Here is a 13,449-nt window from a genome sequence, read left to right on the forward strand (position 1 = left end):
GCCACAAACCCTGATTCCTGGAAATGTGCAAAGTGTATTTTTGCAGTGCAAAGCCGTGTTCGCAGTACATAATGACTTTACACGGACTTTGCACTGCAAAAATACAGGTTGCACAGTTCCAGGAATCAGGGTTTGTGCTACCAGTGCAAAGTCACTTGGAAGCGTGCAAAAGAAATCCATGAATCTCGCCATTCCTCTCTACACGGAGAGCAAGCGTGAAAGATTGAGGTCTGAGAGATGGCCCCATTGCCAAATGATGTCTGGGGGACACTTTCCTTCAGATGGGAAACCCTATGTGGCTCTGTCAGCAACACAAATCCATGGATGTGGCCTATGTGGCTATGTAAGCAACACAAATCCATGGATGTGGCCTATGTGCCTATGTCAGCAACACAAATCCATGGATGTGGCCCTATGTGGCTCTGTCAGCAACACAAATCCATGCATGTGGCCTATGTGCCTATGTCAGCAACACAAATCCATGGATGTGGCCCTATGTGGCTATGTAAGCAACATAAATCCATGGATGTGGCCTATGTGCCTATGTCAGCAACACAAATCCATGGATGTGGCCTATGTGCCTATGTCAGCAACACAAATCCATGGATGTGGCCTATGTGCCTATGTCAGCAACACAAATCCATGGATGTGGCCCTATGTGGCTATGTAAGCAAAACAAATCCATGGATGTGGCCTATGTGCCTATGTCAGCAACACAAATCCATGGATGTGGCCCTATGTGGCTCTGTCAGCAACACAAATCCATGGGTGTGGCCTATGTGCCTATGTCAGCAACACAAATCCATGGGTGTGGCCCTATGTGGCTCTGTCAGCAACACAAATCCATGGATTTGGCCTATGTGCCTATGTCAGCAACACAAATCCATGGATGTGGCCTATGTGCCTATGTCAGCAACTCAAATCCATGGATGTGCCCCTATGTGGCTCTGTCAGCAACATAAATCCATGGATGTGGCCCTATGTGGCTCTGTCAGCAACACAAATCCATGGACGTGGCCTATGTGGCTATGTCAGCAACACAAATCCATGGACGTGGCCTATGTGGCTATGTCAGCAACACAAATCCATGGACGTGGCCTATGTGGCTATGTCAGCAACATAAATCCATGGATGTGGCCCTATGTGGCTCTGTCAGCAACACAAATCCATGGACGTGGCCTATGTGGCTATGTCAGCAACACAAATCCATGGATGTGGCCTATGTGCCTATGTCAGCAACTCAAATCCATGGATGTGCCCCTTTGTGGCTATGTAAGCAACACAAATCCATGGATGTGGCCTATGTGCCTATGTCAGCAACACAAATCCATGGATGTGGCCCTATGTGGCTCTGTCAGCAACACAAATCCATGGATGTGGCCTATGTGCCTATATCAGCAACTTAAATCCATGGACGTGGCCTATGTGGCTCTGTCAGCAACACAAATCCATGGACGTGGCCTATGTGGCTATGTCAGCAACACAAATCCATGGATGTGGCCTATGTGCCTATGTCAGCAACACAAATTCATGGATGTGACCCTATGTGGCTCTGTCAGCAACACAAATCCATGGATGTGGCCTATGTGCCTATGTCAGCAACACAAATCCGTGAATGTGGCCTATGTGGCTATGTCAGCAACACAAATCCATGGATGTGGCCTATGTGCCTATGTCAGCAACACAAATCCATGGATGTGGCCCTATGTGGCTCTGTCAGCAACACAAATCCATGGATTTGGCCTATGTACCTATGTCAGCAACATAAATCCATGGACGTGGCCTATGTGGCTCTGTCAGCCACACAAATCCATGGACGTGGCCTATGTGGCTCTGTCAGCCACACAAATCCATGGACGTGGCCTATGTGGCTCTGTCAGCAACACAAATCCATGGATCTGGCTTATGTGGCTCTGTCAGCAACACACATCCATGGATGTAGCATAGTAAACGTTTGCAAAACAAAGAAGGGGCACAGGAAAAACAGAACATATATACGTTGGTGGTTAGCAGATTTCCAATGTGCACTATTTTTGTATCCCTATGGGGCTCATCTAATCACTCAAGTAATAGATTACATGGAAAGGGAGAATTCCCAAACACTGTCTGTTTCATTTATAGTTCCCAACCTTTTCCCCCTCTTCCTTGCTGGAGTAAAGGTCTCCCGGAGCCACATCATGGTAAGAATGTGGCTTCCTTAGTGGATGTAGGCATTACACAAAGCCTCTACAGCAGTGGTCTTCAAACTTTTCTGTCCCGCTGCCCCCTGAGCAAAATGTTGGCAGGCCGGCCCCCTCCCCAAAAATGCCAAATGGACAGTAAGTCCAAATAGCTATGAACTATTGCGCGATGTCACTGCTCCCTACTCCCAGTATAGTCCCTGGGCTCCCCCACCTGCTCCCATCACAGTCTCTGGGCTCCCTCGACCCACTCCTAGCCGCCCAGTCCCTGGGCGCTCCCCACCCTGCTCCCACCACCATCCCACGGCTTCCCGCCATCCTGCTCCCACTGCAGGCCCTGGGCTCCACCGCTCCGTTCCCAGCACAGCCCCTGGGCCAGTTGCTGCTGGTGAATTTTTTAAGTGGAGGGGCATAAGGATTTCTTCCAGATATGCCATAGCGACTGAGCATATTGGGTGAGCCCTAACCAATTGAGGGAGGGTTGGAGGGGCATAAAGATTTCCCCCAGATATGCCATAGCGACCGAGCATATCGGGTGAGCCCTAACCAATTGAGAGAGGGTTGGAGGGGCATAAAGATTCCCCCAGATATGCCATAGCAACCGAACATAGCGGGTTAGCCCTAACCAATCAAGGGAGGATTGGAAGGGCATAAAGATTTCCCCCAGATATGCCATAGCGACCGAGCATAGCGGGTGAGCCCTAACCAATCAAGGGAGGATTGAAGGGTCATAAAGATTTCCTCTAGATATGCCACAGCGACCGAGCATAGCGGGTGAGCCCTAACCAATCAAGGGAGGATTGGAGGGGCATAAAGGTTTCCCCCAGATATGCCATAGCGACCGAACATAGCGGGTGAGCCCTAACCAATCAAGGGAGGATTGGAGGGGCATAAAAATTTCCACCAGATACGCCATAGCGACCGATCTTGGTGGGAGAGCCCTAACCAATCAAGCGAGAATCGGGGGTTCTTCCCCTGTGAAATGTTTTAAATAATTGAAGTGATTCCCAGGAGCCAGATACGTTTCTCCATCTGAAGTATTTATTTTCATGAAGAAAAGAAGCCCTCCTGCTGCAGCTGGGTCTCAGCCCCAGAGGGTCACACATATACACAATGCTATAGAACCCTGTGAAGAGTCTATATCTCCATGGAGATTACAAAATGAGTCTATTCTGATTTATCATGGACATGGTAACACAGGAAGATTCAACTTTAAACCAGACGTGGAAATAAAACATGTTTATCCATCCATGAAAGAAGTGATCGCATGTTTACTTGCCAGGGTTAGCAAGCTTGTAATGTCCATATACGGATTTGGCACTGTAACAACTTTATGTGAGGCAGTTAAAAGATATACAGGAATATGCTTCACACAACAGTAATAAATGCCCATATAAGGCAAACTTATATTTACAAACATGTGAAAGAAGTATATAATAATAATAATGGGTCAAAATGTTACATTTTAGAGCATACTTTAAAAATAAATTGGGTAAAAAGCCAGTTTGCAATTGGCGCTGGGTGGCCCAAGGGGCAGACATGGTATTTTCCATCCCTGTCCCCTGGGCCCCACAGCACCAAACACACTCACACAATCAACGTGAGTATGTGTATATGCTAGGAGCTTGGGGCACCTGGGGGCAGGCATCAAAAATAGATGTCCAGTAAAAAATACCATCCCTGTCCCCTGGGCTCCACAGCGTCTCAGAAGGAGAGCTGATTTTGGCAGGTCGTTAGGGGGATTGTGCAACAAAAGGCATTTAAAAAAAATGCCTTTGTTGTACAACCCTCCTCCACTCCCCGAACTCACTAAAATCACCTCTTTGGACCTGCAAAAACACCTACAATCACGCAGCATTCACACAGCAAGCACTCTATCATTTACACAAGCACCCATCATCATATGCTCACTCATAACACAAGCATATGTGCATCCATACACATATTTAAATTTAAAAAAAGAACATAAACGTACCTTCTGCCCTGGCCCTGATGTTTCCTCCCCTGGGCTCCAGCTCCTGCATCATGAGCAGGAATCAGGAAGCAAAAGCGTTCTGGTTCCTGCACGAAAACTCCCCACTCCAACCTGCTCTGTCTGTATGTGCGAGGAGGCGCAGGAGCTCCCTCTCGCGCATACAGACATGCAGTATCTAGCCAGCCTTTCCAATAAGCTATGCAAGGCTGGCGAAGCAGAAACGCCCCCAGCCTTGCGTTGGCTCATTGAGCATGTGCGGCTGGGGAAAAGAACAGTCAAAGGGAAACAGTGTTTCCCTTTGAAAGTTCAGCCGGCCCAGGAGTGCTCCCTGAGCTGGAAAAAGCAGCGGAGGGAGCGCTCAGTGTTTCACTGGGCCGGCTCCTCCATAATGGATGAGGGGGCCGCCGGGTTGACATTCGTTTGCCCTTTATGGATGAGCTGCTCCCGCCCTGTGCTCCCCTCTACCCCGCTCCTTGCTACCCCACTCCCTGGGCTCCCCTAACCTGCACCCTGCATAGTCCCAGGGCCCTCTGCAAAAACAACCCCAGGGCTCCCCACCCGCTCCAAAAACAATCCCAGGGCCCCACCTGCTCCAGAAGAAACCCCAGGGCTCCCCCACTCTCTCCATAAATAACCCCAGGTCCTCCCATCCACTACAAAAACAACCCAAAAGACCACCCACACCTGCTGCAAAAACAGCCTGTGGCAGGGGCCATGGTAGGATGGGACATGCACAAACGCGCATATCCCATCCCACATCGGATGTTTCTTTCCTCCCTTTAAATAAAAAAAAAAAAGATTTCATGTTTTTCACTTAGGCTGGAGTCCCGCATCCCCCACGAATGAGGCCACGGCCTCACAGGGACGGGGATGCACCCCACAGTTTAAATACCACGGCTCTATGGTGTAGCAACATCGTAGATGTCGCATTGCCAGGTGTGCCTGGTGTTCAGATTATCAATGTAATGGTTGTTGACCTCTGCACAGAAGAACAAAGAAAGGTAGACAGCAGGGGAGCATAGACCCTGAATGCTACTTAAGAAAAGATATTCAAGTTTCTCTGTACAAGACACAGGCGGGCTCCCCTGGTGTGAGGTCAAATTCAATTGGGTAAAATTGAACGACCCTGTTGCCAGCACTAGTAGACGGGCATGAGAGCAGTCAGCTGAACAAATCTGCACACTGGTACGGTTTAGTGATGCCTGCCAAGCTTACAACCGCCTCGAGACAGAGGGAGGGAGCTGACCATGCAGCAATGAGCTGCGGCAGAAACCACGACAACCAACCCATCTGTATGAGCAGCAAGTGAGTGAGTACAGGGAGTTGGTGAGCTATGAGACGATGACTAAAATACTGTCGCTACTGCAGAGCTATGGGGCACCCTGTGGTTACGACGTGTAACAGCAGGCCAAGGGAAATGTTCATTTTAAGAGCACTGTGGGGGTTGTTTGTAGCTAACAATACAGAGCCCTTCAGATGAATGGCTTGATAGTCACGTTTACTTCCGAAAAAGAAAAAACAGGGCAACAAAAAAATGGAACTATGCACACATTGGGGTCTGCCTTACGCATCAGGTGCACAGCGAAATTTAAATTACTGGTGATCCACTCAGTGTATCAGATACAGTTTGATTCAAAAAATTATGGAAAAACGTTCAACTGGGTATTAGTTCCTGGGGCGGGTGCAACAGCCAATCAGGTTGCTCAGAACATAGGCTGAATTTTATGACCTAAGCACGCATTCTATGCAAGCTCACTGCTGGTCATACACGGCTGCCCAATTCCCACTCTTTCTGCAAAGTCTTTGCTGCTTCTTCCCTTCCCGCACTTATCTTTCACCATTGCACTGACGGCGCTGTGCCGCACCTCCTATGCCCCCCAAGCCAAGATGGACATGGAAGAGGGGTTTTCCCTAGAGCCCCACTTCCAGTTCGATGACGGCCATGTTGTGTGAGTTTAGGCCTGACTTTGGACCGTTCTACCTGTTTCCTGCGCGCACAAGCCTATTATTAATTTGGCCAATTGCTGCCTTAATTTTAGTATATATACTTCTGTGATCAGATCTGTCACGACTCGCTCCCTTCGCTCCCGTTCCCGCCACTTGGGGGCATGTTTTGGGGTTTATTCCCTTCTGGACATTTCCTCCGAACCTAATGCTACAGTGCTGGGATGAATTGGGAGCGCTAAAACCTTATTTTCCAAGTTACTTCCCTTCCGGATCCATTCCAGGTTTTTGGCAGCCAGCATGCTACTTTAATCAAATGACTATGCTTCCCAGAATGCCTGGCTCACTGCTTCACCTCCTCCCTTGCAGGACAAGGTTGGGTGGAGGATAGGCAACACCTGTGGCTGCAGGTGCAGCAGGCGGCACACCTGAGGGGTGTGCTCGTTAAGCAGCTTTAAAAGCCTCAGTTTGCTTCAGTCCCGCACTGGTCATCGTTGCAGTGTTCCTGTTGTGACTAGTTCCTTGTTCCTTGTTCCTTGTTCCTTGTTCCTTGTTCCTTGTTCCTTGTTCCTTGTTCCTTGTTCCTTGTTCCTTGTTCCTTGTTCCTAGCTTTTGTACCTAGTTCCTAGTTCCTGTTTCTTGTTCCTCCGCCCTGGATTTCAGATTCATGTGCTTAATTGATTTCTGACCTTTGGATTTCCCTTTCTGTCTTCCTCTGTCTGCAGGCAGCCTTTCTCTGTGCTTTACCCTTTGATGCTGCCCAATTTGCCTGTGTTTTCTGTTTCTTTGATGCTGTCCTTTGCTACTGAAGAACTTGATGCATTAGTCTTTCCTTTTTTAGATTTAGTTTCCTGCCTTTTCTCCTTGGATGGGAGGGTAAGGTTTCCTTTTGTGATATCATTTTCCCTGCTCCTGATCCTTACTTCCTATTGGGATCCATGCCATGTTTTCCATTTCACTTCTGCATTTATTTCCCATTTTATTATTTAGGTGTGGGGTGCTGTTGTAACTAGTCCCTGTGTGAATGCCTTTTGTTTTCCTCACTATTTCTTCAATCACAATTCCTACTTGCTCCTTGAGTTAGGTCTTAGGTATTTAGTTATCCTCCACCCATTGCTGTTATAGCCTTCTGGGTCCATGTTTGATCTACTGGGTTCGTGGGTTTACTGACATTCAAGTGGTCTTTCCGGTTCTCGTGAGTACTGTTTCTAAGTTCCTTATTCAGTATCATCCAGAGTGTCAGCACACAGATCCTGTCCTTGCTTGCCCTCTACCTGGGCTTAGCGCTGTCAGTATCTGTAATAGCATAGTGGGTAAGGAGTTTGCCGACTTTCCTTTCAGTCATAAGGAGGTTCTAAGTGCTTACCCCACACCCCTTTTCATATATAGGTATTTTTGTTTCACTCTATTTGCACTCCTGGGTTTTAGTATATATGAGTCGTGGTTCTTGTGTGCACGTTGTTTGATTCAAGGTTATTCACTGTGCGATTTTGTGCACATTTCCCTTGCCATATTCGCTGCCTTTGTACTCCCCTGATTAATCCTGACAGAATGACCAGCCCAAAATTCCCATTGAATATGGCAAGTTTAAGAAAGAAAGGCAGCAAGGCCTCTAACAAATTTGTACAGAAAGCTTCCCCTACATTTACCTGTGACAATCAAATCACTAGTCCTGACTTAAATGAACTCCTTGTCACGAATGGGCATTTACGTGCAGAGTATTTTTCCCACAGGATGGCACATCTTACATTGCATGATCCTAGTTCTGTCTTTTATTCTGATCCAGATTCTATGTCAGCACAAGCCTTAGCAGCAGAAAACAACACACTGTTAGGCTTATTACACAAGAGTACCTCTGTTGTTGAACCCCATGATTCCAGTTGTGCTTCACCTCAGATTGAACAGTTTCATGGTACAAACATAAAGAATGGAGGGGTTCCTTGCATAACTTCTGTTTTCTACCCTCAGTCTAAAGCATACTCCTTTGCACAAGTACATACTGTAGTCCCTAATGCCAAGAGGTCTAATGTCAATAGTTTGCTTAAGGGAAACACAGTCCAAGTTGGTAAGAGAAAGTATAAATCACAGAACCTGCAAGCAGTAGATGACAATGTACAATCAGTGCACATCCAGATTGCTAGTGCAGGATCCAGCCCTGATGCCACTATGCCTCCCCCTGTGCCCACTGATAGTGATGTACAGTTAATGCAGGACATGCTAAGAGCTAAGCTTGAGGAGTTAAGACAAGAACTCATTTCTTTACAAGAAGAGAATAAAACCTTGCACTCTTTACTGAATACACCTCAGACTTTATCCGTTGATGTTGATGAAGTGAACACTGTTCAGCCCCTGAGTGCAGAGACTTTGGTAAACCATGATATTTGTCAATATGTTAGATCTATTGGGAATGAAAGTCTTTCTTCTAGCACAGCGCTTAATCTGGGCACAGTTTCCGACAATTGTTCTGCTGTTTGTCAGGGATTGCAGTTAGCTGAAGATTTACAAGCCACTCCTTTACCTAAAACTTCCTGTGTAGCAGTTTGTCATAATTCTGAGCTTGAACACATACATGCTTCTGATTTCCAAACACAATCCACAATGGTGGCATACACAGAATCAGTCACTACTGTAGGCTTAGGTTCTGCCCTTGATCTTGCTGCTGAGACTGAAGTAGACGTTCAAGTTGATGTGGAAAACGATGCTACCTCTGTGTTTGCTCTTCCTTCTGCCAATTTTGGTCACAACGAGCAGTCAGAGACAATACAGATTTCAGATTTTGATGGACCCATTCCACAGTATACTGAACCAAAAACCTGGCAGACGATTCCTGAACTGTTGATTGTTAATCTGCCACTTTCAGAAGCTAAGACAGAGGAATGGACAATTGACGAAATCCTGATTAACAGAGACTTTACTATGGTGATTCCTCTGGTTGATATTGACTTCTACAAAGGAAGAGACTCTGTGCCATCCACTAAGGAGAGGGACTGCAGGGGTACAGCTCAGTCTTTGGTTACTGGTGCCAAGGAGTCAACTGCTCTAAAGGTGTTTTCCATTCCTGAGCCACAAATGTGTCTGTCTACTTCTGGGACTTCAGTCTGTCCTCCTACAACCATTGACTCTTCTATTATCCAGTCCACAGCTCTGCAGTCATCTTTGACACATGTGTCTTCAATCAATGAACAACTGCCATGTCTGCCATTCACTCAAGAGCCTTCACCATGTACGTGGTCAGTGCCAAAGACCTTGACAAGTTTGTCTTCAGCTAACGAGATGGCTCCAGCTTGCATGCCTTCAGCCTCAGAATTTCCTCTGGCATGCCAGTCTTCGGCTACAGTGACTCATACAGCAGATTATCCTTCAGCCATGGAGCCTCTGGTAGTACATTCTAAGTGCATGTCTTCGGTCCCAGAGCCTACTGCTAGTTTGGCTTCAGTTCATGAGAGACCTGTATCCTGCTCAGCCTTGCGGCCAATATCGGAGGTGTACCTGTCTACACTGTCAGATCCTGCTGCATATTCTTCTGCTCCAGAGATTCCTCCTGAATCCCAACCATTTATTACCGATGAAGGTCCAGCCAGCCCTTTGTATGCTTCAGGGGGATCACCAGATTGCCTGCCTTTTTCACAAGACAATTCTCCCAACTGCTTGACTGTAGCATCAGAGCCTCCCGAAGATGCAACATCTGAGTCTGAAACTTCTGCCAGCTCCCACTTCAGAAACAACAAGCTGGATCATGACTCGGGAGAGCCTTACATGCGAGGCCATTGGACTTGCCTGGAGTACTACGAGAGGGAGACGGATACCATCCGCCACGGCCCAGTCACCGAACAAGTAGCCGGCCAGGATAGCGGGCTGGGTGGTTCGCATCTGGGGTCCGGTTCGGATCAGCCACTTGACAGCTTTTTTGTTGCTGGATCACGCATGAGCCCGAAGGAAGGGACGGGCACGGCCCCCCAGCAGCAGCACCAGTTGGGTGCAAGTAGCCAAAGGAAGGGAATGACTGCTGCAGTTCAAGATGTGCCTGTTATTGCTCCTGCTGCGAGTGTGCCTGATGTACCAAGTACTGCGTCTATCACTCCTATCAGTATGCCAAACATCCCTGCGGTTGTATCCCACGTGCAACAAGGTGGCTACACGACTGTCACCGGGAGTGCCAGCCTCGAACAACCCATAGGACTTCCAGGCCTCCAAGGCATGGAACATATGCAGTCAAACCTTAGTCACTTTCAACCACAAGCCTTTTCCCAGATGGATGACAGAAAAAGATCCGAACCTCTACCTCGGCCGCCACCTTCTTTTGCTGAACATAAACATTTCCTGAAACCTGCAGTTTCCTCACCTCCTGCGTGTCCACTCTCGGCAGAAAGGATAACAGGGCTTCTACCATTGTCTAAGGCATGTTGCACCAGCCTGCCTCCCTCCTCAAAGACTTATAAGTGTCCACTCCCAGTGACTGAGCTTCCTGGACCTTCCAACTCTGCTTCAGGTTCTGCAAGTCCTTCATGCCTTTCTTCGAACCATGAGTCTCTTCCTCACCAGAAGCCTGCCTATGACTCTTCTAGACTGCAGCCTGATTCTATTCATTCCAGTCCATCTGCTTTTGCCCACAGGCCACCGTTTCCATCAGTGCCACCTCCAAAGACAAAGCGCTCCTATCATGGAAGGAAGATGTTTTGTGCGGGTGACGGTCGCCTGGAGACGGCCGTGGGAGGGGGTATACTGTCACGACTCGCTCCCTTCGCTCCCGTTCCCACCACTTGGGGGCATGTTTTGGGGTTTATTCCCTACTGGACATTTCCTCCGAACCTAATGCTACAGTGCTGGGATGAATTGGGAGCGCTAAAACCTTATTTTCCAAGTTACTTCCCTTCCGGATCCATTCCAGGTTTTTGGCAGCCAGCATGCTACTTTAATCAAATGACTATGCTTCCCAGAATGCTTGGCTCACTGCTTCACCTCCTCCCTTGCAGGACAAGGTTGGGTGGAGGATAGACAACACCTGTGGCTGCAGGTGCAGCAGGCGGCACACTTAAGGGGTGTGCTCGTTAAGCAGCTTTAAAAGCCTCAGTTTGCTTCAGTCCAGCGCTGGTCATCGTTGCAGTGTTCCTGTTGTGACTAGTCCCTTGTTCCTTGTTCCTAGCTTTTGTGCCTAGTTCCTAGTTCCTGTTTCTTGTTCCTCCGCCCTGGATTTCAGATTCATGTGCTTAATTGATTTCTGCCTTTTGGATTTCCCTTTCTGTCTTCCTCTGTCTGCAGGCAGCCTTTCTCTGTGCTTTACCCTTTGATGCAGCCCAATTTGCCTGTGTTTTCTGTTTCTTTGATGCTGTCCTTTGCTACTGAAGAACTTGATGCATTAGGCTTTCCTTTTTTAGATTTAGTTTCCTGCCTTTTCTCCTTGGATGGGTGGGTAAGGTTTCCTTTTGTGATATCATTTTCCCTGCTCCTGATCCTTACTTCCTATTGGGATCCATGCCATGTTTTCCATTTCACTTCTGCATTTATTTCCCATTTTATTATTTAGGTGTGGGGTGCTGTTGTAACTAGTCCCTGTGTGAATGCCTTTTGTTTTCCTCACTATTTCTTCAATCACAATTCCTACTTGCTCCTTGACTTAGGTCTTAGGTATTTAGTTATCCTCCACCCATTGCTGTTATAGCCTTCTGGGTCCATGTTTGATCTACTGGGTTCGTGGGTTTACTGACATTCAAGTGGTCTTTCCGGTTCTCGTGAGTACTGTTTCTAAGTTCCTTATTCAGTATCATCCAGAGTGTCAGCACACAGATCCTGTCCTTGCTTGCCCTCTACCTGGGCTTAGCGCTGTCAGTATCTGTAATAGCATAGTGGGTAAGGAGTTTGCCGACTTTCCTTTCAGTCATAAGGAGGTTCTAAGTGCTTACCCCACATCCCTTTTCATATATAGGTATTTTTGTTTCACTCTATCTGCACTCCTGGGTTTTAGTATATATGAGTCGTGGTTCTTGTGTGTACGTTGTTTGATTTAAGGTTATTCACTGTGCGATTTTGTGCACATTTCCCTTGCCATATTCGCTGCCTTGTACTCCCCTGATTAATCCTGACAAGATCACGTAGACATTTCAAGATGGCGGATTTACCGCTGCCTAGAACCATAGAATTCCATTAAGTGAACACTGTACGGCAATCATGTGATGCGCGTCTCACAGGTGGGAGGGCCCTATCACTCCGTACGCAAGTTACTAAATACACGAGAAAATGGTAGTTTGGAACAACAACAAGCCTGAGGAAGCTCGCGAGTCGAGCAGAACACGTGGCGTTTTTCCACCCGTTGGGGTGAGTGCTGCATTACACCTGGTCTGCCCAGGAACTGTTTTGTATGCTTTTTATGATGTTTTGCACAACTTGTGAGATAATAAAGTCATTTTAGAACTCAGTAATGGTCTTGAGTGCTTGGGCAATCTTTGGCTGGTGTTGAAGTCAGTTTTATCTGCTCACTTGCACTTTTACCTGACATTTCGAATATTTAGTGCCTAGCCCACTCTAGCCCTTAAGCACCAGCTCAAAAATGAGGCAGAGCGCAGTTAAGGGGATAACAATTGTGTGTGTATATATATATATATATATATATATATATATATATATACTAGTTTTTGATCTACTTTACAAAAGTGTATTCAGAATATACACTGCCGAGAAATATCGCAAGCTTTATTAACCAGAGCGAGGCATTTCTCAGCCCACAGCCCTCAGCAGCTTTGCAAAACGTCATGGAAACAAGTGGTAGACAAAGTGAATTGTCACGTGCGGACAAAAGTATTTTACAATCCTTCCATGGTGGGCTGGGGGTCCAGCAGGCCTTTGCCCTGGAAATGTATGTTTAACAACTTTAACAAACGTCACTTTGATGTGCACTCGTCGCCTTTATCACTCTTTTTTTCATTGTAACATTTGTATTACCTTTTATTAAAAACTAGTGTGAAAGCCTCTGTACACGGGCAAAGTGCATGAGGAGAAACTTTTTTCAGAGTATTACTATATCATGTGGTATATTTGATTGTAATTGATTGTCATTCATGTTAATAGAAAAATAAATATTGGTTAGGTTTTCATGAACACAGTAGGACCACTTTCCTAAGGCAACAGCTCCCTCTAATGGTAACAACAGGTGAAGCATCTGGCCTTTCATCATAATGTATGCTATAATATTTTCTAAGAAAAATGTATAATGTTTTTCACTTTTCAGAATATACAAAGATGCACGTATGACTAGGGGGCATGGTTAGTATTTGTATCAATGAGACAGCAGGAGCCACTTAAGAAACATTAACCTGCCTCTGAACTTGTATTTTTTTTTTAATGTATTTTTAAAAT

At 46.7% G+C, this 13,449-nt stretch overlaps 1 protein-coding gene across 3 annotated transcripts in view; it reads left to right on the forward strand.

Moving 5' to 3' along the window:
* Window positions 1-13,449, forward strand: part of SHISA7 (shisa family member 7) — a 540,684-nt gene that overhangs the window by 477,560 nt on the left and 49,675 nt on the right. The gene's annotated exons all lie outside the window — the stretch shown is intronic.

The sequence above is a fragment of the Ambystoma mexicanum genome, chromosome 1p, assembly GCF_040938575.1.
Source record: "Ambystoma mexicanum isolate Mex_15411 chromosome 1p, UKY_AmexF1_1, whole genome shotgun sequence".
Lineage (NCBI taxonomy): Eukaryota > Metazoa > Chordata > Amphibia > Caudata > Ambystomatidae > Ambystoma > Ambystoma mexicanum.